The following is a 16,472-nucleotide window of genomic DNA, read 5'->3' on the forward strand; positions in this document are numbered from 1 at the left end:
ACGAGGCGGGCTGCGAACAGTGTCCCCTCAGCGTCTCACCGGGACCTTTTTGGAGTAAAGGTGTTAAACCTCGATGTTGTCCACTTTATCAACTTCTCCTTTCAATGACTGGGCTCTTGGTATCAACTCTAAGGACTTCATCCGACTGTAGGGTCCATTTTGGGGTGGATGTCCAGTTGTCACTGCACCGTGTAAAACACTACACTTCCTCCTCTTTTTTTTTTTTTTTTTTTGCACTTTGGTCAAAAGTTGTGAATTTCATTCACACACATAACTCTCGTGTCCCCAGAGTTTCAGTGATATTCCACTTAGAAGTGATGTGGAATACCACTCGTGAGAAACCAGACTGCTGGGGTGTTGGCACCTGACCAGTGCTCGACACACACACACTCTGCTTGGCAATGGCCAGAGGTTCATGGATTCCAAAACTCCAACTCGTAGTCGGCAGGATTCGAACCTGCGCGGGGAGACCCCAATGGATTTCTAGTCCATCGCCTTAACCACTCGGCCACGACTACATGAGGCCCTCTCTAGGATCTACCAATGAAACCTCGTGAGCCCGGCCCATTTTTAGCCTGTTATTTATCTTTTATCGTCGAGTTGTAAGAGCTCTTTGTATATTGTAGACGCCAGACCCTTGTCAGATGTATGATTTCCACACGTTTTCTTCCATTCTTAGGGCCATCACTTTCTTGATAGTGTCTTTTAAAACACGAAAGTTAAATTTTGATGAAGTCAACTTTATGTATTCTCTTCTGTTTCTTGTGCTTTGGGTGTTAACTCCAACAAGGCTACCAAGTCTTAGGTCATGAAGATGTACCCTATGTTTATTAATATTAGCTATTACATTTACTGCCTGACCATTTTGAATTAGTTTTTGTAAAAGGTGTTAGGTAAGGCCAATTTCTTTGTTAACTAGTGGTTACTCAATTTTGTCAACTTGTTGAAGAGTTTATTCTTTCTGCCACAGGGATCTTGGAACCTTGTCAAAACTCGGCCCACCATAGACTTACGGCTTGATTTCTGAACTCTCAACTCTCTTCCATGAAGCTACATGTTTATCCTTCTTCTAGTGCCATGTGTTCTTGACTATTGCTTTGACATTAATTTTGAGATTTGGAAGTGTGAGTCTTAGTTTTTTTCTTTCTTTTTAGTTGTTCTTGCTATTCTGGGTTTCTTGATATTCCAAATAATTTTCTTAAACAACTTGATAACTTCTACCAAAAATTTGCTGAAATTATGATCATTTTACGTTAAATTTAAAGTTAAATTTGAGGAATATTGTCATCTTTTTATTTTTTAATTTTTAGGTGGACGCTACATCTTTATTTTTTATGTGGTGCTGAGGATCAACCTAGTGTCTCATTCATACTAGTAGAGCAGTCGACCACTGAGCCACAACCCCAGCCCCAGGAATAGTGCCATCTTAACAAATATCAAGTGTCAAGCTCCATGAACATGGGATGTCTTCATTCATTTCAATTTTCATCAATTTCTTTTATCAGTGTTTCAGAGTATAAGTTTATACTTCTGTTGTTAAATTAATTTCTGGGCATTTTATTCTTTTTTAGACTATTTTAATTAAAAGTGTCTACTTAAAAATTTAAAAAAAATATTTTTCTTAAATATTTTTTTAGTGGCCAATGGATCTTTATTTTATTTATTTATTTTTATGTGGTGCTGAGGAGTGAACCCAGTACCTCACACATGCTGAGCAAGTGTTCTACCACTGAGCCAAAACCCCAGCCCCAAAAGTATTTACTTTTGACCCTTTTTTTCCTTCCTTATCATGTAGTATGTAGATGCCTGAATCCTTTCACAGTCGTTTATAAATATGTCAGGGATGAAGTTTGCTAGTATGGTTTAGGTAGACAAAAACCAGAACTAAACGAAAACAGGCAATAAAGCTGAGAAAGAAACAAGTTATTTGAACTCACTGGATCCAGAGCCCATGGTGCTAACCATTACAGAGTGGGACTAACTTGGTTAATCTCTTTCCTACAGTTCATGATGTCAAAAAACTCACTCTGAATGGACTGACCCATGCACTGGAGTGCTGGGGCAGTGTTAAGCAAGGCACAGAGCATTTCCCCTGCCTCGGGCTCTAGTGTCCACTAGGAGAGATACTCTATAAACCTTCAAATAAATGTAGCAAAACGTGGAGAGTCTGAAGAAACAGAGCATTACTGAGAGCATAAAGGCAGCAGCAAAGGGAAAGGCACAAATAACATTGAAATCTGTAACTTTAGGTAAATAAGACTTGAAGGTGTTGAGTGGGGAAAAAAAAGTGTTTTTCAATATACAGAAGCAACTTGTACATCTAGAACCTTGAAGGGATTCCTGTTTGTTCTCAGAAGATGGAAATAGGAAAGGAAAAGCAAAGGACAAGTCAGCAGTGTGGCTCAGGAAAGCCTTGGAGCAGTTTGCTGTAGGTGGACACGTGCCTGTTCAGTCCTCAAACAGCAGACAGACACCCAGGAGTGGGCACAGCCCTCCCCAGAAAGGCTTCCTTCCTGGCATAGTGCTGAGTATATTTTTTGGGGGGGTGGGGGTGGGGGGTGGGGGGTGGAGATGAATTGGGCTTATGTGAGACAAACCTATTTAAAGAGTTAGATAACTAGGACTGGACTGCGGGTCTCTGCAGCGCAGCGCGAGTCATGGCCGGACAAGCATTTAGAAAGTTTCTTCCACTTTTTGACCGAGTATTGGTCGAAAGGAGTGCAGCCAAAACTGTAACCAAAGGAGGCATTTGTGGTGAGCTATTTTGCTGTGCTGCCTTGTGTGGGCGTGAGCCTAATTCTTGGGCTGAGACCCAGTTCTTTGTTTTCAGCCACTCCCTAGAATGGAATGTATCAATTGTCCAGCTCCTGGAACAAACTGTTTTCAAGAAGTGCTTGTTGTTTTGCACAAGCTGGAACTGGGTGTCTCTTGCCTTGTGTGCAAGTGCTGGGTCTATCATTCTATTGGCTGCTGCTGTGTTGCTATGCGCTCTTCGTCCAATGGTGTACGAGCAGGGCCGCAGTTGAAGTATATAAGGGGTGGTTTTTTCGGGCTCGGGGTCTTTCCTCTCATCTATACCTAATGGATGCTCCCAATAAAGCGTGTTAAAGAAGAATCCTGTTGTTGTCGTCATTCCTGCTGGCGGATAGACGCGACAAGTGGTGCCGAAATCCCGGGAATTGTCATCTGTCGGCTACGAGGGGACCCCCGATATTTTGCGGGAGGATTCAGAACTTTACACGCAGAGCGGTGGCGCCGGTAAGTAATCCCCTGATCCGGTGGCTCTGGCTTAGTATAGTGCTCTATCATGGGTCAATATCAGTCTGTTTTCCTGAAACCACTAAAAGGGGACAGGAGATTTTGGTGGAGCATCAGGATACTGGGTCAGAGTCAGAGGAATCTAAGCAAGAAAGACATGAAACAAAACAAAAAGGGGGATCTAATGCAAAGTTAAGTGAAAGTGCACTCAAGGAACAAAAGGACGTGACTCCAGCGTTAGGAGCACGCCCGAAACTCTATCCAGATTTATCTGCCTTCCGTAAATTAAAGACAGTTGATTCAGATGAGTCTGAATCGGAAGGCGAGTCAGAAGGCTTTACCCCAGAAGAAGAACAAAGCTTAGAGAAAATGGCGGCTGAATATGAGCATGGCCGCTATGACGCGGCAATGGCCGCCGCCCTTCTTCCTCCCAAGCCTCCGGCGTATTCTGTAGCTAAACAACTGTTGCCACGTAAAGGGTCTCCACCCACTGCTCCAGGCGGAGCTTGTGGCTTTATAAAACGCAGTACTTGGAGGAAGCTGGAGGAGGAGGGGGCATATCCTGTTGGTGCATATCCTGTCTTTGAGGATGCACAGGGACAGAGATATTTTGAGCCCATTCCTTATAAATTGGTTAAAGACATAGCTGAATCTGTCAGGACTAATGGTGTCACAGCATCTTTTACAATTGCATTGCTTGAACGCTTATATCTTAATGCTGTGGCACCAATGGATTGGTATCATTTAGCAAAGGCTTGTCTCTCCATGGGACAATATCTTGATTTTAAGGCATTATACTTGGATGCCGCTATACAACAGGCTCATGCGAATGAAGCTGATGGTCAACAAGCCTGGGATGTGGAGATGCTGACCGGGACAGGTCAGTGGGCCCAAAATCAAAATGTTTATTCATTAGTAGTATATCAACAAATTAATATTTTGGCCTTACGTGCCTGGAAGGCTCTCCCCAATAGAGGTGAAACATCAGGGAATCTTACAAAAGTCATACAGGGCCCAGCTGAGCCATTTTCAGATTTTGTCGCCCGAATGCTTCAAGCAGCTTCAAAAATTTTTGGGGATACGGAGCAGGCGATGCCCCTAGTGAAGCAGTTAGTGTATGAACAATGTGTTAATCATACTGACAATTCTACTATAGTTAATTGTACTGTAAAAGAGTGTTATTTAACCCAGTGTTGGAATACTTCCTTGTCATTGGCTTTGGTGGTAAAGATTCCGACCTTTGTGCCCATGCCAGTTGAGGCCGATCCTAGTTCTTTTCCCCTGGTACAGTTGGTCAGGGAAAGGAGAGATTTCGGCATTACAGCTGCTATAGTTACAGCTATTGTGGCGTCTGCCGCAGCAGCTACCACTGCAGCCATAGCTATGGCCTCTCAGGTACAAACAGCTCAAGTCATTAATAGTGTAGTAGATCAAACAGCTAAAGCCTTAACTACGGTGGAAGAAATCAACAGACATCTTACTGCTGGTATCTACTTGCTTAATCAAAGAGTAGATATAATACAAGAACAAGTAGAGGAAGTTTATAAAATTACTCAGTTAGGATGTGTATCTCATTATAAGTATGTGTGTGTTACTCCTTTATATTACAATATGACTGCTTCCATGGAACAGAGTAATAGATTGTCTAGATTTTTACAGGGAAACTGGACCCAGGAAGGAGAGCGACTCACTCAAGAACTGCTGTCTCAGATTGCCAACTTAAATGGAACACGCGTGGAACCTCTTTCTGTTGCAGACTTCGCCTCCTGGGCTTCTTCTATATTTTCCTACTTTAAAGAGTGGGTAGGGGTTGGGTTATTTAGTGCTATGCTTCTTTGTGGCCTTGTCTTATGCCTTTGGATGATTTGTCATATGCGACGCACGCAGCAGAGTGATAGAGTCAAGGTAGTTCAGGCGCTCGCTGCACTGGAACCTGGGGCCTCCCCACAAATTTGGCTAGCCAGCTTGGCAAAATCCTAAAACCCCTGTTTTGATGTGGATGGCCTTTGCACACCAAGTGACCTTGTTGTCATTGCACCTTGGAAGGCTTCCATGTCTTAGGAAGACAGCCTTTGCACTCTGAAGGGTAAATGTTGCCCATTGCACTCAGAAAGGTGACTTCCTTGTTTGGCCTTTGAATGCCACCCTTGATCGGAGGGGTCATCATGAGGACACTTCCTGGATCGGGAGAATTTCAAATGGCTCGAACAAAACTAAAAAGGGGGAACTGTGGTGAGCTATTTTGCTGTGCTGCCTTGTGTGGGCGTGAGCCTAATTCTTGGGCTGAGACCCAGTTCTTTGTTTTCAGCCACTCCCTAGAATGGAATGTATCAATTGTCCAGCTCCTGGAACAAACTGTTTTCAAGAAGTGCTTGTTGTTTTGCACAAGCTGGAACTGTGTGTCTCTTGCCTTGTGTGCAAGTGCTGGGTCTATCATTCTATTGGCTGCTGCTGTGTTGCTATGCGCTCTTCGTCCAATGGTGTACGAGCAGGGCCGCAGTTGAAGTATATAAGGGGTGGTTTTTTCGGGCTCAGGGTCTTTCCTCTCATCTATACCTAATGGATGCTCCCAATAAAGCATGTTAAAGAAGAATCCTGTTGTTGTCGTCATTCCTGCTGGCGGGTAGACGCGACAGGCATTATGCTTCCAGAAAAATCTTAAGGAAAAGTATCGCAAGCAACAGTAGTAGCTGTGGGATCAGGCTCTAAAGGAAAGGGTGGAGAGATTCAGCCAGTTAGTGTGAAAGTTGGAGATAAAGTTCTTCTCCCAGAGGATGGAGGCTCCAAAGTAGTTGTAGATGACAAGGATTATTTCTTATTTAGAGATGGTGACATTCTTGGAAAGTATGTAGACTGAAACAAATCACTGTTGAAATGGCATCCTGTGAAGCTGCCCATTCCACTGAAGTTCTGAAATCTTTCATCATGAAAATAATTTCTATGTCTTTTATAATGATAAAACTGATGATAATCTAATAACATCCACTGTCTCAAAATTTTAGTTTCCCCCTACTTGTGTAAACATTTCCAAATAAAATATGTAATGAATGGTTAAAAAAAATAGAGTTAGAAGAAATCTGTTTGGAACCCAAATATCTTTTCATGGTTATTTTATGTCTTTCTCAGAACCATAAAAGGGAACTAGTAAATTCTTCTTCCCAATCAATGGTCAGAAAGCTATTAAGAAACAGCTTCTTAATTTACTTTTGGGCTCAACTTCTTATGGTAGATAAAGTAAAATTTATTCACCCTCTCACAGAGAAATGTCCCTGATGCAAAACTGACAATTGTGGACACTGAGTCAGGGGATTCACAAATGCTGTTGGAGACCATGGAAGCCAGACTGACAGGCCCTTGTATTGAAGAATCGTCTTTATGTCACAACACCTGAATGGAATCAGGAAGCATCACCATCATTAAGCTGTAATTAAATATGCAGATGATAAAACAACACCACCTTTGAAATATGCCTGTACAAATAACTCATCTCTATCTTGTAAACTGGGAGACCAAAAGTGCACCTACACCTGGAGCTTCCTCAAGCCTGGCCTGGAGATTCTCCTCTCTCAGAGGGTCCTCCACAGCTCACATTTGGTGCATTGTAAGGAGACATGGTGTGGCTCTAGTAGAATGGGTGGTCCATGCTGAGACCAGAGTGTAGACTATCACCTCAGTTCCCTTTTCAGGCTTGCTGAGATCTCCTCTAAGAAGCCCTTCATTGGTGAGATCCTCCCTTTCTGCTTGAGGAAAGAGCTAGCAAGTGGGAGGGTCATACTAGGCCACACAAGTTCTCGGCCATGAGTATCCTGAAACCTTTCTTCATTAGGTTCACTGTAATTGCACTTACAGGGTGGGTTCTCCATTGAATTTATTTATGTAGAATTTATTTATGATGGTATGTGCTTTGGTAAGAGTAGCTGGTGTGTGGGGGGAGAACCAATGATTCTTAAGATATGTAAGGAAAAAAATAAAGGATTAATTGGTCACCTACTTTATTGAGACTTGTAGATGGTGCCAAGAATGTAAAAGAGTTTAAGGAAAACCTTTAATAAAGTAATTAGCAAATTAGTAGCATACACAGGGGATAATAGCCAGAGTCAAACCTTGCTCATCCTGCCGCGATGAGGATGTGCCCAAACCGGTGTAGCAACTCCAGGGTTTTCGTTGTATTTTGCATTTGGGAAGAGACACACTGAAGGGATCTGGTGTGTTCAATCCATAAACTGAGCCAGCACTGGGCTAGGGTAGACAGATTTCCCAACAGCCCTAACAACTCGGGATGGTTGCACCTACCCACCCCCCGAGTGGGGTACAAAACCAGACCCCTAAACCGGGTGTGTCTCCAGCCAATAAGTCAGCGGACTGCGTAGTCGGCAGGACTCGAACCTGCGCGGGGAGACCCCAATGGATTTCTAGTCCATCGCCTTAACCACTCGGCCACGACTACGTGAGGAGCGCGCTGCTCGCTGGGGTAGGTAACTGCACGGATTCGGCCGTCCTCGAAGGCTGGATTTCCCCACCACCTGGTGCCTGTCCACGTGTGCACGACGAATGCCACCTGTTGGGGCAAGTTGACAGCAAGGCAGCCTCAGAACTGGGAAGGTCCCATACTCGGTGGCCTGACGAGAGGAGACCCAACAGGAGACCTTCCCAGAAACGGAGCTTCCTGGGGTCGATTTTGGTGGGCTCGGGTCGGTTGGCCCCGGGAAACGCTCGGACACTGGTGCAGGAGCTGCCCTGGGTCTGCCCACGGAGCGCCCGGCTTCAATTGGGCTAAAATTCCATCCCCCGGCCGTCGGAGCCCGGCACTGTCTGCACCGCGGCGCGACCCTTCCCCAGGAACCGCTTCTCCGCGGGCTTCAGTAACAGCCCCCGGCTTCTCCAGACCGCGGGCGATGTCACTATTGCCCCTTTTAATTCCCACTTAATAGTTTTTAGACGCCGACAACGTAAGACCATTTTGCTGGGAGGGAGACGGGAGGATGGGGCTGCGATTTGGGACCCGCGTGCGTCCGCGCGCTCTGCTCCGCGCTCCAGGCCTGCGCGCTGGGATTCCAGCAGGACCCCGGAAACTCCGGCGCTTCCCCGGCTTCTCTTTAGCGTCCACTCAGGAGGGGGACTGACCAGAGAACTCCTGGCCAGAGAATGAGAGGGCGGAGCAGGGCGTCCAGGAGCGGCTCAGGACCTCCCGAACCCCACCGCGAGCCCCTCACGCGCTGTGGCCGACCCTCTCCCGGCTCCGCCTGGTGAAGTCGCCGTCGGATCTCAGACTGTCCCACAAAACCCACGTCCTTCGTTCCCTCCCTCCCACCCTCCTTCCGCCCCTCCGGATCTCTGGGTAAAGACGTGTATAAAGTCTGGAGTGTGACGTTCCACAGGCTCTTTTTAGTCCCTTTCCACACTACTGAGGCCTCTGTGGTTCAGCTGGGTAAAATTCAGTGCTTGAAGCATTAGATTCAAATTCCCAAACCACCAGAGACGGCTGCGAGCCGGTGTGCGGGAAAGCCTTCCCCCGAGGAGCAGGCGTGCTCACCGGGAGGAGGGCCGGAGGTGGGGGGCGTCTGTCCCGACTCTGCAGGTGAAGTCATCAGCGAGACAGTGGCCTGGGCACTGCCTGGGGATTCCTGACGCTTCGCCAATGCAGCAATCAGTCATCCTTCACGAGGTAATAAACCTGCACTCCAACAGAGGTGGGTTACCCACAATCAAGAAAAGGGTAAGTCCAGCGACTAAAAATGCACACCACTAATGACTAGGATAGAAAACAAGAAGTGAAAAAGTTTCAGGAGGCAGTGCCAGTCAACTCCTCTGGGAGTCCTAGCAGGAGCCTGTTGGACAAACTTCAGATCCCTTCGGCCAACACTGATCCTTTCCAGGGTCTCTGTTGAGTTCTGGGTCAGGCACTGGACTTGATCTGCACTGGTTTCTTCACACTCTGATCAGGTCTTCATCCTCCTGACCTAGGGTGGGTTCCCCGTGTGCTGGAACTGAGAGACCTGGCCTAGTCCTCTCTTTAGATCAGAAGCCAGCTTGTCACAAGTCATGAAGGATTCATTTCTGTTTTCTGTAAAAACATTAGGATGTCTGTGTAGCTGGCCATACGCTGATGTTGTAAAGCTGCTTGGAATGCCTGCCCGTGCCCTGAACTCACCCATGCCCGGTTTTCCCTGACCAGATAACAACCCTTTCCTAAACCTTAGTGATGCCTCATAAATCCTGGCCTTCCCTGGCCAGATAAAGACCCTCTCTGAGGCTCTAACGACCTTCATAAATTCTGATGTTGGGGTCAGCAAAAATGTAAACTAATATTTGTGTGTTATACTCCTCAGAGTTTTGTTATCTGTAACCCCCCCCCCCTTTTGTGTAACTTTTGGGGCTATACAGCTGGGCTGCAAGGAAGCTTTGCTGCTGTCCTTGGGTCCCACGATTTTGATGGGGAAGGCAGCCCGGCCGTGGAAATAATAAGCTTGGCTGCCGTCGAAATAATAAGCTTGCTTTAATTTGATTTTATCTGGAGTCAGTGGTCTTTTCTTGCATCGTGGTCTAACAGAACTTCCACCTAGCCTATGGCTACTGAGGATGGTGCTCACCATGGGTCGGAGGCTTGCTGCCACTTATTTGTGGTAACAGAGATCCAGCATGACATGACCACAGCCATGTCAATTGTAACTGCCACCTTGCCCACCAAGTGGCCCCAGCACACCTTCCAAACCCTGTGGGATACCAAAGGGATTGAGAGTCAGCTGCTGTTTTGCCAGCCACTCATGCCTCCTGAACTGTTTCTCAGCTGATGTAGGAGGTTCCAGTTGGCTTTGGCACAAAAATTCCTTCCTCCATCCCTGGGGTGCAGGGTTCCTCCCATCAAGCAGCTGTCCAAAAGACACTCTGACCCTATATTCCTGTAACTTGGTGAGCCCTGGATCTGTCTGGTTATGGCACTACCTGGAGACCACTTCTCATGCACTGGCACTGGGATTTCCTGAAACTGTCCCAAGTATAAAGGCACACACACAAAAAAATTGTAATGAAAAGACACATCAGCACTTTGTCACATTTCTTCACTATGAAGATCCTCAGCAAACTATTTAAGTTTGTTTTTTTGGGGTTAATCACTCATTTCCCTTTAATTTCTAGATTGACTTCATTAGTTGTTGGTGTTTTACAAAAACAGGGAATAGCCTGGCATGGTGATTTACCAGGTAGAATAACTACGATAGCATGTGCATAACCTCATTTCTATGGCATTGTTCTGTAAAGTACTACCATCCTCATTTTAGAATGAGGAAAAGGCTAAGAAAAATATTCAAATGCTCAAAATACTGAATATTAGTATTAGAATAGCCCCTAGTTCATGCTGTTTCATGTACAGTGCTCTTTCCTTGAGGAATGAGAAAGTGAACAAAGTCTCCTCTGATAACTTAAAGGCCTCAGCAAATGTAACCTTACCCAAATTTCTCATAGAAATGAGGTGGCAAAGGTAGTTAATGGTGGATTCTAGCTTTTCTCTCAAGTAGCCTGAGGGATCACTCAATCGGTGAGCATTGTATTTCTCCCTAATACTCAAGAAAATCAGCTGTCATCTCTCTTTGGGCCAGGACATTGACTTTAAAAGAAGAATCTATAAAGATGACATGAAATCCACAGGCCATGGGTTAGCCAGCCCTTGTTCCAGCACTTGGCTTCCTCCAGTGAATGCATAGGGTTACAAGATGGTAATGGCTGTAGGTGGCTGGTGGCTCACATGACAGATCTAAAACTTCAGAGGTTACCCTTGGAACGATATCAGACCTAGGAAAGAAGTAGTAGAAAACAGAAACTAGTCATGGCAATCAGGGCTGATAGGTGGTCTTCAAGTATAGTTCAAAGAAACCGAAGTGAATTTCCCTCTAAATATTGGCTTTTTTTATATTCTAGACAACAGTGATAGAAATGGTAGGTGTTGAAATGGAACACAAATTGCAATCACATGGCTTCTCTTTTTTCCTTTATTTTCTTCTAGGCTCCTTCACTAGATACACCAGACATGAATTTGCAAAGTCCAGTAACACAAGGAATCAGTGGTGATTTTGCTGCACAAGGAATTAGTGGTGACCTACCTATCAATCTGGGTTTTATATCTAACCGGCTTCGTAAAATGACTCACTGTCTCTAGGCAAACAGATAAATGGAAAACTATGAAAAACTCTTCCCTCTCATACCTTTTAGATGCTTTCGCTCCTGCATGAAGTGAAGTCACTACATTTTATAAAGAAATCAAAGGAAGTTCTTCAATTCAAAACTGTTCAGCAGCAGAACATCTCCCAGGTAGGAGGAAAGGTCCCCTGAGCTCGGGGTCCACGCAGAGGCTGTGCCCTCTCCCAGGTAGGAGGAAAGGCCTAAGCAGGTAGTCTAGTCTTGGGGTCCACGCAGAGCCTGTGCCCCCTTATGGCTCCTGTGAGCCGCAGGTTCCCGCCGATCGTCCCCAAAAAGAACCAACGCCAGGTTCCACCGAGATTTGAACTCGGATCGCTGGATTCAGAGTCCAGAGTGCTAACCATTACACCATGGAACCGCCCGTCTGCGGCTGCTGTGCTCCTGCCGGATGGCACCTGTCTCCTCGCTGACGGCGCCTTCCTCCTCGGGTCCGGGTCTGGAGACGCGCCCGGTTTCCGCCGCCAGCCGCAGTGGCGCTCCCTCCCCCTCCGGGTTTCCCGGTGCAAAACCCGGAACGGACCGGCTCTGGGGACCGACCTGGGGCCGTGCGCGCCCGCCTTCCCGGGTCCCCTCGGCCGCCCGCCGCGCACTGCTGGACGGGGCCGCGCTGCCCAGGGCCGCCGCCCTGCCCCCCGTCGGTGCGCACGCTCCTCCTGCGGGGGCGCACGGTGTGGGACTTTAATCTCCTGGAGGGAACTTCCCGTGAGGCCGCGTGCCACACGGTCCCCGGAACAGGGCGTTGGGACCCCCAGCGAAGCCTTTTGTGTCCCGGTACCCAGCTCCGCCTCGGGGAGGCCTCGGCCAGGCAAAGCCCGAGAAAGGCCGCCGTCTGAAGGCCGAGCTGGGTCGTCGACTCGTCAGACCGGCCGCCCGCGGACCCACTCGCCCGCCGAGGGCCGACGGCGAGACTCTCCCACCAGCCGGGCTGCTCAAAGGCGCCCGAGGTCAGGACCGAGGGACGGGGCAGCGGCGCTTCCCGCGTCGCCAGGCCTCCCTGCGACCCCACCGCCAGCGGTTCCTGGGACCAGCCCTGGGCCACGGCCTGCGACCTCCGGGAACAGTCGAACACGCCTTCGGTGGCCAAAGCGGAAACAGCCCAAGCAACTCTAAAATAGAAAATCTGCAAAAATAAAAATACCTAGACTAGTGTTGAAATTACCCCAACTAGAAAATAGCCATCTATGGTTCCTTGATGGTAAAACAAAATATTGAATGAATAAGTATGTAGGAAGAAGAGAGATTTAGGAGTTAAATGCCTATGCAGGAACCTACAGACTTCAAAACCACTTCCTGCAGCACCACACCAGCAGATCTCAAAACCCCTGACTATACCCTTCAAAACTGTCAAGATCACCCAAACCAAGGCAAGTCTGAGAGTCTGCCCCAGCCAAAAGAACCTACAGAGACCTGTGACGGAATGTATTCTGAACAGGGTCCCGGAACAGGAAAAGGAAGTAAGGGAAAAACCAAAGAGAGCAGAATACTGCATGGACGTTAGTTAATGACGATGTATAAATTAATGTTCATGTAACAAAGCTACCCTAATAGGTTTTTCCCACATTTTAAAATTATAGTTAAACTATTATGCTTCTTGTGAGGCCATGTGCCAAACAGTCCTCCGAGAGATGCCCTTTGCATCTTGGTACAGCTATATTATGTAATTGCATATTAATATACTATATGATGGCATATTAATTTAAAGCCTTAAATAATAGGGAAACAAATAATAGGGGTATTTTAGAACTCTGTTCTAGCTTCCTAAGTAAATAGAAACTGTTCTTCTTGGGAATAAAAATGAAAATATGACTAATATTTTGAACATGATTTATTAAGTTTCTTCAACGTGGTCTCGGAATTCTGTCTTGTTTGTACACATCTCTGCTCCTTTTGCGAATGAGACATGTTTTGAGGCATGTCTGCAGACCAGTGGCATAGCCTGCAGACCGACACTGTGCTCAGAGCACACACTCAGAGTGAGGAAGGAGAAGTTTGAGCTCTGCCAAGCCTGTGTTCCCAGCTACAGACTCAGGACAGAGCAGGGCTGACCTACCCTTGGAGACTGTGGCTGATAGTAATGGGATGCTGTCTAAAAGTCACCCCTCCCCTGGTGTTAGGGGACACTGAGGGGATGGGAAAATAGCAGCCTAGACAAGCTGAGAAGCTCAAATAAGAATGAAAACTGGATATATGAGTTTTGGCAGCACCTGCAGGTGTTGCTTAAAAGGGAGGCTTGGGGTACACATACACAATAGAATATTACTCAGCCATAAAGAAGAATAAAATTCTGGCATTTGCCAGTAAGTGGATGGAACTGGAGACTATCATGCTGAGTGAAATAAGCTCCCCCAAAACTAAAGGCCAAATGTTCTCTCTGATATGCAGATGCTGACTCACAATGAATAGTAGTGGGGTGTTCACTAGATAGGACAGAGCAGAGTGAGGGGAAGGGGAAATAGGATGGGAATGGGAAAGACAGTAGAATGAACCCGACATAACTTTTCTATATTCATATCTGAATACATGACCAGTGCAACTCCACATCATGTACAACCACAAAAAAGGGAAGGTATACTCCATGTATATATGATACATCAAAATACATTCTACTGTCATGTATAACTAAAAAGAACAAAATAAAAAATTTCAGAAATAAAGATAAAAAGGGCTACATTCTTAGTGGTTGCAGGCCTCTGGATTCAATCTCCAATACCCGCCCCCCCCCACACACACACATAGAAGAATTAGTCCTCTTCAAAAGTCTGAGTAGTTAGTCAGACACAACGTTGCACACCTGTAATCCCAGTGGCTTGAAAGGCTGAAGAAGAAGGATCCCAGGTCCAAAGCCAGCCTCAGCAATTTAGCAAGGCCCTAAACAATTCAGTGAGAACCTGTCTATAAATAAATAAATAAATAAATAAATAAATAAATAAATAAGACTAGGGATGTGACTCAGTGTCTAAGCACTCCTGAATTCAGTCCTGGTACCAAAAAAAAAAAAAAAAAAAAAAAAAAAAAAAAAAAAGTTTGAGCAGTTAGAAACATCTGCACTTCCTGTGTGAATCTATTTCTAATGAGATACTGGTATTTTTTAATATTTATGTTTTAGTTGTAGTTGGACACAATACATTTATTCTATTTGTTTATTTTTATGAGGTGCTAAGGATCCAGCCCAGGGCCTCCCATGTGCTAGGCCAGCACTCTACCGCTGAGCCACAACCCCAGCCCAAGACACTATTTTGAAAGCATATCATAGCCGGGCATGGTGGCCCATTCCTGCAATCCCAGCTACTCAGGAGGTAAAGTGGGGTGCAGGGGACTTGGTGACGTAGTTCAAAGATAAAGCACCCCTATTTTATTTCCCAATACTGCCAAAACAAAAGAGAGATTACACCATAAGATTATAGCCTAGTCCCTTATCCCAGTGACTTTCAAATATTGCACGAAGAAACAAACTGTTATTTTTATGTATTGGTTTATTGTTTTGGTCCCCCTGAGCCCCACCCCAGCCTGGTCGACCCCTGAGCCCCACCCCAGCCTTGCTGTGTATTTTTCACTGAGAGACAGGGTCTCGTGAGCTGCCGAGGCTGGTTTTGAGCTTGCAATCCTCCTGTCCCCACCTCCCCAGCCCCGGGGACCACAGGTGTCACCACACCCGGCTTCTTTTTCCTTTTTAAAAGATTTCCAATCAGTTAAGGGTCAGTACTTGTGCAAATTAAAATAAAAATTGTAGATTTAAGATAAATGAATGAATCAGGGAGCCCCCCCCTTCCTTCTGTGCGGCCGGCGCAGCTCCCCCTGGCGGCCGGGTGGAGCAGCGGGCAGGACGGCTTCCCCGGGCGGCCCTCCCGGAACGTTCCCTCGTCGGTCCTGGGCAGTGCAGGGGAAGGCCAGCGGCTCGGTCGTCTCGAGGCTCCTGCCTCCACGTGCCACGCCGGAGCCAACGCGGGGGTGGGCCTCGCTTCCCTCTCGGGCCTCCCAGGCGGCCTCCCGTCCGGTGGGCACCCGCGAGTGTCGTGCTGGAGCAAAGAGAATCCACGCTCTTGCCCGGGACTCTCCGAGTTTCGCTTGTCCCTCTTTCTAGGTCACCTTTTTTTCTGTTTGCCGTGGGTTTCTTTTGTCAGAGCTAAAAGCTCTCGGTCACCTGAGACATCATCGGCGACAGATTCACAGACAACTTTATCAGTATCTCCTGCTGCGAGGGGCGCGCGCTCACTTCTTCAAAATCTCCAGCAGGAAGCGCTACCGGCCAGGTAGTCGTGGCCGAGTGGTTAAGGCGATGGACTTGAAATCCATTGGGGTCTCCCCGCGCAGGTTCGAATCCTGCCGGCTACGGGTTTTGAACGTCTCCCGCCCTTTTTATTTCTGATGTGGGACGGGCGCTCCCTCGGTTGTCCAGGTTGGCCTTGAACTTGGGATCCTCCTAGCGCAGCGCTCCGATGGCTGCGATTACCCGTGTGCTGCGGTGGCCTTTCTCCCTCTCTGTTCCCGCCCTGCTCCAGGCACCGACTTACCACTACTATGTCGTGTAATCACCAAAGTCACTTTATTTTAAAGATGAACTGCTGATGACTAGCTCAACACCTAACGGTAGAAATGGTGTCTTCCTTAAACAAGGTTATGAAGGCTCTTTTCCTCAAGTATGACGGGGAACACATTTTTTAGAAACAACTGGTTAGCAGACTATCCCAGTGTAGTTTTTAAGTGAGATGATTTTACACCAGCTCCTATTTTTCAAGCTCTTGATATATACATAGGCTTCCAAGGACTTTGAGTGTGTTAATTTGCAACATTCATAGAAAGCAAAAACTGCTATTAACTTCATTTTGCAAATCTGGAAACTGAACCCCACAGGAGTAAAACAATCTGATGAAGGCCACCCAGCTAGCAAGTGTGAGGGCTGCACTTGGACTCGGGGCTGGTGTCCAGAGCCAGGGAACCGGGCTGCTGGAGAGGGTGCAGCAGCAAGCAGGGGTGCTTCCTGCGCTGCTGCCAGTAGTTGGGAGTAATGCCTGCATCACCCT

At 46.9% G+C, this 16,472-nt stretch overlaps 1 pseudogene across 1 annotated transcript; it reads left to right on the plus strand.

Moving 5' to 3' along the window:
• Nucleotides 1–2,657: 2,657 nt before the first annotated feature.
• LOC308648707 (10 kDa heat shock protein, mitochondrial-like) lies at nt 2,658–6,160 on the plus strand (annotated as a pseudogene). Its single transcript has 2 exons — nt 2,658–2,751; nt 5,895–6,160. The product of its transcript is annotated as a 10 kDa heat shock protein, mitochondrial-like (transcript).
• Nucleotides 6,161–16,472: the final 10,312 nt, after the last annotated feature.

The sequence above is a fragment of the Spermophilus citellus genome (assembly GCF_964194105.1).
Source record: "Spermophilus citellus genome assembly, chromosome: 5".
NCBI classification, from domain to species: domain Eukaryota; kingdom Metazoa; phylum Chordata; class Mammalia; order Rodentia; family Sciuridae; genus Spermophilus; species Spermophilus citellus.